Below are 10,456 nucleotides of genomic sequence, written 5' to 3'. Positions count from 1 at the left end.
TGCAAAGGGCTTCACTCAAATCCAAGGGATTGACTATGATGAGATCTTTTCTTCAGTAGCTAAGATAAAATATATCAGGATTATGTTTGATATAGCTGCATTTCATGATTATGAAATTTGGTTGATGGATGTTAAAACTGTTTTCCTTAATGAAAAGTTATCTGAGGACGTCTACATGAATCATCCAGATGGTTTTGTACATGCCAAGTTTCCTGATAGGGTGTGTAAGCTTCAGAAATTTGTTTATGGATTGAAACAAGTATCTCACAGTTGGAATCTTTGTTTCCATGAGAAAGTAAAAGAATTAGGGGTCTCTCGAAGTGAAGATGATTTCCGTGTATATGTCAAAGCTAGTGGGAGGATATTGACTTTCCTATTCTTGTATTTTGATGACATACTCCTTATAGGAAACGACATTCCAACTTGCAAGAAGTTAAATCTTGGCTTAAGAAGTAGTTTGCTATGAAGGATCTAAGAGAAGCATCATATATGCTGGGAATAAGGATTCATTGGGATAGAAACAATCGTCTTATTAGTCTTATCCAGAGTACTTATTTGGATAAAATACTAAAGAGTTTTAGTATGGAGAATTCAAAGAAAGGGGAATTGCCCATTCATAGTACTATTACGTTAAGTAAGACTCAAATTCCAACTATTGATGAAGACATAGCTAGCATGAGTCGAGTCCCATATGTTTTGTCTGTAGGATCGATCATGTATGAAATGACTAGTACTTGCCTTGATGTGTCTTATGCTTTAAGCATGGCTAGTCGATTTCAGGGAAATCCTGGCAGAGCCCATTAGATTGTGGTGAAAAATATTCTTAAGTATCTGTGAAGAACAAAATACATGTTCCTAGTTCTTGGTGGCAATGATACGTTAAGGTTAATTGGTTACAATGGCTCTAGATTTCAAACAAACTAAGACGACTTTTGTTTTTAGTCTAGTTGGGTGGTCTTACTGAATGGAGGAGCGGTTACTTAGAAGACTTCCAAGTAAGACACGGTGGTTGATTCCACCTATGAGTCAGAGTACATTGCGGCGAGTGAAGCATCTAAGGAAGCGATATGGCTGAAGAACTTTATCAAGGATCTCAGAGTCATTCCAACTATTCAAGAAGCAATGGAACTGTTCTACGATAATGAAGACGTGGTTTCTTTGACGAAAGAACCAAGGATCATGGAAGATCCAAGCACATCGACATGAAGTACCATTATATTTAACATCGGGTAGAAGAAGGGCACCTTCTGGTGAAGCGATTATCAGCAGAAAATTACATTACAGATCCTTTCACAAAGGCTCTGAGTAGAGTCAAATACTACCAACATGCTAGGAGCATAGGTTTAAGAGACGATATTAATTTTAGTAGTTAGGTGATATTTTGAAACTTGTAACATAATAATCGTACTGCCTTATTCAATTATTTATTCTTTTGTTTCTTTTTACATTTTTACGCTTATTGAGTTATTTGAATTATTCAAACTTCCACAATCGTTCATACTTTTAGAAGTAAATAATGAGTTAAGACTGTCATGAATGGATTGTAGATTGTTGATTGAGGTTAAGAAATTGTATTTGAATTGCTATATATTCATCTGTACTTTAAAAATATAGATTTTAAGTATTGGATAAACCCACGCTTAGAGATTACTTCATGAATCTTGTCATGAGTAATTCTAAGAAGATAATATCTATTATTCTTAAAGTGGAGATATGTAGTTCATACTTACAGCTCAGCTATGCATTGGTTGACTCAAACGCATCTCGTAACCAGATATTATAAAGGGTTATTACATGTGTGATTTTATATATGAATTATATGTCCATGTCGTCAAAGTAATTCGTTCCTTTTGCCCTAACAGGAAAAGTGATATCATTGGGCCTTTCGATGATTTAATGTTGACTATATATAGTGTTGGGCCCAGCAAGGACTAATTGATGTGTTAAATTTGAAGTCCAATAAAGTCTTTACAAATTGGGAAAACGAGAAACATAATCTTGGACAATGAGACTGATTTTGATCAATGTCTCGTGTCCATATGATATCTTGTAGAACGAAGGAGTAGTTGATCACTTATCCTAGGGCCAATAGTTGTTTTAAATCAGAGTTTGGCAGTGGGTTTGGAAAGCACTCATTACCAGTTACTTCAAGGTCTATACTTGCAATTATAGTTACATACTTATCCAAGTGGGAGACTGTTGGATTAAGGTATCTAAGCCAAGAACTAAATTGGTATATTCTTGAATTAAGATTAAAGTCCTTTTTGGGTTGCCCTTATAACTAGTAACTGAATAGAATGACTTTTAGAGAGAGAGGATGATTTATTAATTTAGTATATGATTAATAAAATAGTTAGAAATCAAAATAAATAATTTATTTAGATATTATATGATTAATATATTAATTAGAAATTACATTTATTAATTAATAATTAATTAGAATTAATTTTGTGATTAATTAGATTAATTTGAAATACAGGGACTGAATGTGACAATGTTTAGATGTTGAGTATTGAAGAATTTCAGAATCTTCCCATAGGGAGGAAGGTTTTGGAAGAGGCTTCCTAGAGTTTCTAGGAGCCTTAGGTAGCAAGAAAAGAAGGGTAATCTATGGATACCTGCCTAATCAAAGCCACCTTACTCACCTATATAAACCCCTTTAGGGTTCATTATTTTCGTCCCATCCTTCCACCACATATGAGCCGAAATTGCTCTCCTCTCTCCTCTCTCTCAAAGTCTTCTAGTTGCTAGGGTTTTGGGTACAAGCCATTAGAGGCATCCAAGCTTTTAGTGCTTACTTTCTAAGGAAGTCAAAGGAGGTTTTACTTGACTAATTGCTACATTAATCAAACCGTGTGTAACCATAAACTCTTTTGTGATTTTTTATTATTACTAGGGATTCCTATGGTTTCTTGATATTCATAGTTAGTTTCTATCAATAGAGAAAACATAGATTCTTTCTAGGTTGCATGTGAACTTAGGGGTTTAAGATTTTTTCCACCACATGATAATTTTGTTTTATAGCCTAGAAAACCCATCAATAATGGCATATTGTGAACACTTACAACAAGTTAATTGGTAAATGATGTATAAAAAATATGACTAAATGTGAACAAAATCAATAGTTGATTACCCTAAACAACCATTTTCCTTATTTATAATTGGCCATACCGCTTAAATATAGGCTCCATAAAAGATTTTGAAAAAATAAAAAGAAGCTATAGACTAGGTAATACTTTTGTAGTTAACAGAACCAATTAAATTTGAACGTAAACACAACAATTACAAACTACGTAAATGCCATTAAAATAAAGTATGGAGAGGTGGATGCGGACAATCATTCTTTTGTCGTGGGTAGAGCGTCTTTGCCACTTTAATGACCTCTAGAATGTGCAAAAATAAAAAACTGCAAATGAGGAAAACAAGAGAATAGTATTGTAATGTGAATAGTGAAACATATACATTAATAAATTTGAATACAAGCACAAAAGTAGTCTTGGTGGGTAGATCCATTGCACCCATCAAATGACCTTCTACATGTGAAAAAACGAAACCTTGTTAGCGGAAACGTATAGATTCAAGCTACAAAACTAACGAACCAGAGAGAGAGAGAGAGAGAGAGAGAGAGAGAGAGAGAGAGAGAGAGAGTTGAACGTAAAACAACAAAAAATAAGAGAGCAAGATGACATTGTAAAACATGACATATAAAAACCAATGCATTCCTTAAAGACATGACCGTAGAGGCAAGAATAATTATATTTAGAGCTTTATGTTGCATCATAGTTAGTGATATATTAACTGACCATTGAAGGATATTGTAACACCCCGGATTCGCAGGTATTATTTATTCTTGTATTTTTGGTAATTTGTGAGGAGACTCGGCGAGTTGGAGCCCAAACTCGCCGAGTAGGATCGCGGTTTTGGACGCGGGTTCGCGTCTGGACTCGGCGAGTCCAAAGAGTGGATTCGGCGAGTCCACGATGTTTAATGAAACCCCAATTCCCCGGGTTTGGAGCCTATTTAAGGGCACTTATAGTGTGACAACCCGATATTTCAACTCTTTGTAATGACCTAAAAAGTCAAGTATTGTAACCACCTGGGAGTTAATAAAATTAACTTTGATAATAAAATGCCCAAAAAGTATCTATTTAAATTCCTACTATGTTTAATATCATTAAACTGGGATAGTACGTAACAAGGATGCCCAAATACGACTTCGTATACTAAAGTTAAGATTTTTCCAAGTTCATCTTAGCAACAGACAGCTAAAAACTCGAATCGAAGATTGAACGACTTTTGGCCGGAATGACCTAAACGAGAATCGAAGGTCTCGGCAATGGTATTCCAGCGGTAAAAAGTCTGGCAAAAACCGACGTCAGATAAAGAAGTTATGAATTTTAGAAGAATTTCCTTAATCACGTCATTTTAATAAATAAATAATAAAAATAATTTCGTAATTTACCGACGGAGTCTAAACGAAAGTTGTAGAGCGTAGTCTCACCTACGCGTGGATATAAAGACCATCGAAAACGGAATTCGTATGAAGAAGATATGAATTTTAGAAGTTTATTAAATAAATTATATATAAATTTATTTATAAACTCTTGGTATTATCCGAAGGAGTCAGCAGATAGGGCCGAAGTACGCCCTGCGTACCCTCGTACGCCCCGCGTACTCAAGGCCAAGGCCTCAGATCGTCCACGTCCCGGTCTATGCGAAGCCTAGCCTGTCCCATCCGAAGTCTGAGGCAGTCGAGGACTCGGTCATGCATGACGTACGCGTACGCCCCGCGTACCGAGGCGGTTCCAACCTCCTATAAATAGAGATGCGAGGGTTCTCGGAAAAATTGCTCATTCTCTCTCACTTTTCTTGCGTTTTGCCTCGTTTTCCATGCCCGCACTACCCCGAAGCCCTGATCATTTTGCTCAAGTCCCGAAGGTCGATTTTACTCCCGAGATTCCCGAGAAAAATCCGTTTCCCGAGACGAAACTCTGCCTGGTTTTCCATCTCGCTATCTTCAAACTTTCAAGTGAGTTCATACCCCTTAATTAACCGTTTTTAAATATTCTAAATGCTTTTATATGCTTTCTAAGGGGGGGGGGGGGGGGGGGGGGGGGAATACAAGTAAAACACACGACTACTATCGGGTGTTATATATAAAGATTATTATACACTTTTATTTAGTAGAATCATATGTGATTTATAAACTTTATAGGGAACTCCCGTGTACAAAACATATTACAATAGTATTCTATCTTTAAAAACTATAAATTGTTGTAATGCATGTATAAACCGAACATTTTCCTAGATTTAATGTTTATGTGTCTATCTTAGGCTTTACAAAAAAATCTATGCTTTCATAACAAGTGATTCCTTTTCTAGATATTCTAAAACAAATGAGGCACACTTTTAGAAAACTATAATAGGTATAGTTTTACGAGGATATTGCTAACTTTTACATACTAGAAACACGATTTTCAAGAAATCACATTCATATACAAGAACAAACGAACATTTTAACACGTAAATCTGTTTTTATACCACGGTTTTGTGAGACATTAACTTCACGTACGTTCGAGTACACATTTCAAGTCCTGTATTATATACCAGAATCCCTTGGAGGGGGAGCATGGTGTTTGTGTATAGATCTATACGGGCTTGACAACCCACGCCTTGACTGTTAGCTATAGTCCACCATTTGGGGTGACAAACGTCATAACATTCCAACGCCTGAAGAACGTTGTGTTTAGGCATTCCGAGTCAATAGTATGGTTATAAAACTCACATGAGGTATTAAAAATACATTGATTTACGAGGTTTTCAAACGTATTGGTTATTTATACACTTACAAACATTTCTGAAACAAACTTTGGTCTTGAGTGAAGACTACTTTTATATTAGTAGAAAATATAGGATTTTCTAAACACAAACAAACAAGGTCAAAACATTTCATTTCATACAAACATTGTCATTTAAATACTTATGAAACTCACCATCTTAAATGTTGATCTACTCTTTCAAAATTACTTGTATGTCCCGGGGAATCAGTAATTTCATGTATCATTATGCTTTTGATGAAGGGATGCTGCGGCGCCAATTTAATCTCATATTTTGACATCATATTATAATTGGTTTTGAACATGTAACTTTGACAAATGTAAACTTTCAATTATATATATGATGGTTGTATTGCTTTCTTTACTATGTATTCATTTGTTACATTACCACATGAAGTCATCCGCACCCGAACGTTTCCGCCGTTCAAGTTTGGGGGTGTGACATATAGCGTCCTATTGCGGCTACCAGTCCCTTGAGAGAACCCTAAGAGAACTAAATTGCTTTGAGAGAGAAGAAGTCAATTTTGGATCTTTGTATCCTTTGTTTAGCAAGAAGAGGGTGACAAGAGCAAGGAGGAGGTGAGATTCAAGTAGATCCAGAGTCCAGAGGCTTCATTTTGAGGTAATAGTTCGAATCTCCTTCAGTTTTAGGGTTGATCTTTAGAGTTAGGGTCTTCTAACCCCTTTGGAGAATGATTATGAGAAGCAAATGGTCCCTCTTCGAGTTTGTGCCTTGGATCTGGGCTCAAAGAGGTCCAGAGACCTTAACCCTTGGAGCTTTTTGGGTTAGTATGGAGTTATTGGACTTAGGTTGTCATTTTTGGGACCAAATCTCCTTTTGATGCCTTGTTGTGGTTCTACAAGCATCAAGTTTCGAACTTTACGCGACATTCATGCTTGGGAAGGCCAGATCTATGGTTTGGGGAAACAGATCTGACATCTGGAGGCCAATTGAGTTTGTGCATGGAATGAACTCGCCAAGTTGTTCTTGAGACTCGGCGAGTAGGATTTGGGTTTCACATAAATTGTTCAGCGAGTAGACTCGCCGGGTTGGGGGATGACCCAGTGAGTTAGGGAGAGTCAAAGGGGGGGGGGGCTGAGTCAAGCAGGAACTCGCCGAGTTGTTCTTGAGACTCGGCGAGTTGAGTCGTGGTGGCCCCGCGATTCATGCTAGGTGGAACTCATCGAGTTAGGGAAGTACTCGACGTGTCAAGAGAGGATCCGAGGGAGTCAGTGAACACGTATAGACTCGCCGAGTCGCTCTGGTGCACTCATCGAGTCCGGTGAAAGTTGACCGTTGACCAGAGTTGACCAGTGTTGACTTGATAGGGTTAGTAAACCTTAGTTGTGAAAGTGTTAATTAGAGATATATTGTATTATTGGAGGATTATAGCTCGGGGGATCGAGCACGAGTGATTTCAGGGATTTGCGAGTTATCGAGATACGCGAGGTTAGTCTTCTCACTATACTTTACCTTGAGTAGGTAATCAGAGTTATGTGACAGAGTACTTGTATGCTATCTATATGTTATGTGTTGTACTGCATTATTTCTATGTGATTTATGTTGTGCATGCTTATAGAGTTGGAACCGGAAGGTTCACAGAGTTAGAACCAGAGGGTTCACAGAGTGGGGTCCACGGACCCACAGAGTTATAGCCTCGAGTGGCTAATATGTGCTATGTGTGGTATTTTGGGGAACTCACTAAGCTTTGTGCTTACAGTGTTTGGTGTTATTGTTTCAGGTACTAGTGATGACCGTGGGAAGGCGCCGGCTTGATCAGAACACACACACAAGATTTTTATATTATGAGATCTTGGGATTTTTATATTGCATGGATTGAGTTTCAAACAATGATGTTTTATGAATATTAAATGAATTATGCTTTTATAAAATGCGAAAAATTGTTTTGAATTTACGGTGTTACAAGTTGGTATCAGTGCCTTGGTTTGAGGGATTCGGGTACACCTTCGGGAGTATTTGAACTCAAACTGAGGATTTGGAAAGTATTTTCAAAAGAGAACCAGATTTTCTAAAAGAAGTAAAAGATTTTTAGAGAAACTCAGAGCAGAAACGTGTGTATGATCAGTCAAGCGCCCGAACGGTGATTTCCCAAAATACCCTTATATTATATGTTTATGAGATTGATATGATGTATTCTCTTGCTAGAGTGGGCTAGGTATTCCTATTAGGACTAGAGTGCCCTGATTTGTGATGCCTTAGCCTAGGGAGAGGTGAGCTGCTATGAGATGCTTGAGAGTGAATAGGTAGCAACGAGGAGCTTATGAGAGATCTGTTAGAGAGTGGATTATGCATAATAGAGTACTTGGAACTTGGGATCTGAAGAGGAGCATTTGGGGTGTATACTGAAACGATGCGGACAGTAGTATTGGGCCCGTACTACTGAAAGCACCGGGGCGGTGTATAGTTCAAGTAAGAATCTTCGGAATGCCAAGGATCAAGGAGGGATGAGTTGTTGAGTGTGAGTATGATCGAATGGGTTCTAATTTATCATATGTTGTATTTCAGAGGTAGATCATGGTGAGGACACGTCTTATGCCAGAGAGCAGTGGGGCTAGTGATGAGGAGATCCGCCGGATCATCCACGAGGAGGTGGCTGCGGCCATCATAGCAGAGATACCAGAGATGTTCGGGTCTATTAAGACCACGTTGATTGAGACCTTCGACGAGCGTTATGCTGCTCTTTCTTAGGCTGTTGTTGCAGCGGCCACCGCAGCTATTGCTGCCGCGAGGCCGCATGGTGGTGATGCGTTGCTGTTCCGAGAGTTCAGCAACACAAAACCGCCGGAGTTTGATGGGACCCAGGACCCGGTGGCGGCTATGAAATAGATTTCAGACATGGAGGGGTGTTTCTTCACTTCCTCATCTCCTGAGCATTTGAGAGTTCGGTTCGCGCTGAACCAGCTTCGCTTGGGAGCGAAGGACTGGTGGAAGTTTGTGACAGCGCACTTTACGCCTGCTGAACTTGCGGCAGTGACCTGGGAGAGGTTCACTGCCATGTTCCGAGATGAGTACGTTCCCCAGGTGGAGAGGGAGCGTTTAGCCCAGGAGTTTTTGACCCTCAAGCAGGGTACTGATGTTGGATAAGGTGTCTAAGTCCATAACTATTTCGGGCTTGTACTTGACCCGACCCGGCATGGTCCATTTGGGTTGCATGGCACCATGCAATTGGATAGACTAAATGAGAGAAATAACACTTGGAGATTATTAATATATTATAAGTTCTAATATATTAATAATATTATTTGATTAGTTGATCAAAGAATTAATTTGGAATTAATTAAGTGATCAAAGGATAACTAATTAAATATATGGGTTGATTATGTAAATCATCCATATCTTGTATAGTGGGCTAAGAGGCTCCATGGATTATCAAGTTGGGTTCTACCCATAGGATGCTCCATGGATGCTCCATGGGAGTTACAAACCCATGGGTCATGGAAATGAAGAGTCATGACACATTAGGGTTTACATGGTGTAACCCTAGATGTGTCAACACTATATAAGAAGCATATTCTCCACCAAAATCGGCTACACTAAGAAACTAGAGGGCTTGGCCAATTTTGAGAAGTGTGTGTTATCTCAAGAGTCTTTCCAAGAGCATTTGGTGTTGTGTGAAGCATTTGAGGCATCACACTTGGGGTGCTAGGCTCACAAGGTTTCAAGGAACATAAGCAACAACAAGGTAAGTTATTCTATCTTTCATTCAAGTTAAAATTGTTCCCCATGTATGCTAGATAGGAATATAACCTTGGAAATTCAACTTTGCATGATAATTAGACAAACATAGATCCAAGGTTATTAGGGTTGCATGTACACTTAGGAAGTGTTAGAATGCTCAAAACCCATCAGTGGTATCAGAGCCTAGGCTTGTTTGTTTGTTATTTGTGCTTAAAAGTTGAAGAAAGTCGAAAAGTCTGCTGTCTGACTGATGGACTCGGCGAGTCCATGGGGAGGACTCGTCGAGTTCATGTGTATCTTCAACCTACTCGGCGAGTAGGTTTATGCACTCGGCGAGTAGGGTCGACAGAGTGCAGAATTTCGACTTGAGTTGCTGGAAATGGATTAGAATCATTACCCTAAAATGTTTTGGTACTTGAAAACTTGTTTTAGAAGGTGTAATGTCTTTTCTAACTCATTTACAACAACTAGTTATCAAAATTACAAAGATTAAATGTGATTTTGATGCTTGAAAGTGTTCATATTCATATTCTTGTTCTTATGATGTTTAGATGATCATAGGAATTATTTGTAACCTATGTGGTAGATTAATTCATGATCATAATGTGTTTTAATGGAGTCCATAACTTGTCCTCAAGTTATGGAAAACCAAAAGTCTCTTGGATTAAAAACCATTAAAAGAACACTAGAGTTACAAAAATGAAAAGTCCTCATTTTATTACTCTATTAAACTCATAAGTTACAAGAAATGAAAAGTTTGGAAAGTTTACAAAACTTGCCCTCAAGTTTTGGAACAAGTAAAGTTAAGTTAAAACTTTAGTTCCAACCCCTAGAATTTTAAAAGTTAAAATTCAACCCTTATACTTATATTATTATGATTTAATAATTATATATATATATATGTATAAGAACAAAGTCG

The sequence above is a fragment of the Lactuca sativa genome, chromosome 3 (genome assembly GCF_002870075.4).
Source record: "Lactuca sativa cultivar Salinas chromosome 3, Lsat_Salinas_v11, whole genome shotgun sequence".
Classification (NCBI taxonomy): Eukaryota; Viridiplantae; Streptophyta; class Magnoliopsida; order Asterales; family Asteraceae; genus Lactuca; species Lactuca sativa.
This window is presented reverse-complemented; position numbering follows the sequence as displayed.